Below are 2,549 nucleotides of genomic sequence, written 5' to 3'. Positions count from 1 at the left end.
TGCCGCTATTGCATTGTTCTACGCTCAGTAGTTTGACTCTTTAATTTCTTTAACCCCTTGTGTGCCGATCCTGTAGACTGTTGTCCCTTCAGGGTCAAAATTAACTGTCCTCTGTACTCTTTTAGTCACATTTTTTTGTTGTTGATTTTTACAATATTTTTGTCACTTTTTCAGTATTTTTTTCACTTTTTGAATATTTTCGGTCACTTTTATCAGTATTTTTCCTTTTTTCAATATTTTGTCACTTTTTCAGTGTTTTTGTCACTTTTTTGAATATTCCATCACTTTTTCACTGTTTTTTTACCTTTTTCAATTTCATCACTTTTTGAATATTTTTTCACTTTTTGAATATTTCCACTCACTTTTTTCAATGTTTTGTCACTTTTTTGAATATTTCACACTTTGTCAGTATTTTGTCACTCTTTTCTTATATCACACTTTATCAATATTTTTGTAACTTTTTTCAATATTTTTGTCACTTTTATCAATATTTTTGTCACTTTTATCAATATTTTTTGTCACTTTTTCAATGTTTTTTTCACTTTGTTGCTAAGTTTTCAATGCTATTTTCAGAAACAATCACTTTCATAAACTCCCTTTGATATAAAGGAGAAGTTACGCTAAATGGGCTTGAGTATTACAGGATGTCTCTAAACATGTGGGGTATTGGTCCCAATGCTCAGTAGTTTGACTTTTAATACTTTAACCCTTTTGTTGACCTCTGGTCGACCGTAGACCTTGTTGTCCTTCAGGGTCAAAATTAACGTTTTTTCACCTTTTTTTAGTCACATTTTTGTTGTTGATTTTTACAATATTTTGTCACTTTTTTCAGTACTTTTGTCACTTTTGAATATTTTCGCCACTTTTATCAGTATTTTGTCACTTTTTCAATATTTTGTCAATTTTCAGTGTTTTTGTCAATTTGAATATTCCACACTTTTTTCAATATTTTTTCCACTTTTTCAATTCCTTTATATTTTGTCACTTTTTTAATATTTCCATCACTTTTTTCAATGTTTTGCGCACTTTTTGAAATCACTCACGTTACCGCGTTGTGTCACTTTTTTCAGATATTCGCCACTTTATAATTTTGTCACTTTTTCAATATTTTGTCACTTTATCAATATTTGTCACCTTATAATATTTTTGTCACTTTTTTCCCTGAGCTAAGCTAAGTTTCACACCGCTATTTTTCACAAACACAATCACTTTTATAAACTCCCCTTTGATATAGAGCTGGAGAAGTCACGCTAAATAAGGCGCTTGAGTATTACAGGATGTCTCTAAATATGTGAGGATTGTCCCAACGCTCAGTAGTTTGACCTCTTTAATACTTTAACCCCTGTGTTGATCTCTTTTCGACCGTACCAAATTTTGTTGGTCCTTCAGGGTCAAAATTAACATCGTTTTTGTCAACTTTTTGGTCACTCTTTTTATGTTGTTGATTTTTACAATATTTTTGTCACTCTTTTTGCAGCACCTCTTTGTCCCTTTTTGAATATTTTCACATCTTTTTCTAGTATTTTTGTCAATTTTTCAATATTTTAGTCACTTTTTCAGTATTTTTCACTCACTTTTGAATATTTCCACTCACTCTTTTTTCAATGTTTTGTCCACCTTTTTCTAATTTCTCACCCTTTTGAATATTTTGTCTCCTTTTGAATATTTCCATCACTTTTTTTTTTCAATGTTTTTGTCACTCTTTTTTGAATATTTCTTTCACTTTGTCAGTATTTTTGTACACTTTTTTTGTATATCCTCACACTTTTTAATATTTTTGTAACTTTTTTAAATATTTCCAGGTCACTTTTATCAATATTTTTGTCACTTTTTTTCAATGTTTTTGTTTCACTTTGTTGCTGCCAAGTTTCAATGCTATTTTTTCAGAAACAATCACTTTTCATAAACTCCCTTTTGATATAGTAGAGAAGTCACGCGTAAAATGGGCGCTGGAGTATTACAGGATGTCTCTAAACATGTGAGATTGTCCCATCGTCTCAGTAGTTTACTTTTAATACTTTTTAACCCTTGTGTTGACTCTCTAGTCCACTGCACCTTGTTGGTCCCTTCAGGGTCAAATTAATATCGTTTTGCCCCCCTTTTAGTCACATTTTTTTGTGTATTGTTTTCGTCTCTTGTCACTTTAATATTTTCACCTTTTATCAGTATTTTTGCTCCTTTCTCCTCTTCGTGCTTCCTTTTTTGCCACAACTTTAATTCCTCACACTTTTTAATTTTTTGCACTTTTCTATTTCCATCACTTTCTTTAATGTTTTGTCACTTTTAGAATATCTCACACTTTTGTCAAATATTTTTGTCACTTTTCTTCAGTATACCGCTACTCTTTTTATCAATATTTTTGTTCACTTTTTCTAATATTTTTTGTCACTTCTTATCAATATTTTTTTGTCACTTTTATCAATATTTTTGTCACTTTTTTTTCACGTCATGTTTTTGTTCACTTTGTTGCCAAGCTTTTCACATGCTATTTCTTCCAGAAACAATCACTCTTTATAAACCCCTTTGATATAAAGGAGAAGCCACTGCTA

The sequence above is a fragment of the Perca fluviatilis genome, chromosome 14 (genome assembly GCF_010015445.1).
Source record: "Perca fluviatilis chromosome 14, GENO_Pfluv_1.0, whole genome shotgun sequence".
In the NCBI taxonomy this organism is placed as follows: Eukaryota; Metazoa; Chordata; class Actinopteri; order Perciformes; family Percidae; genus Perca; species Perca fluviatilis.
The sequence above is the reverse complement of the archived record's forward strand: the minus strand, read 5'-3'. Positions refer to the sequence as shown.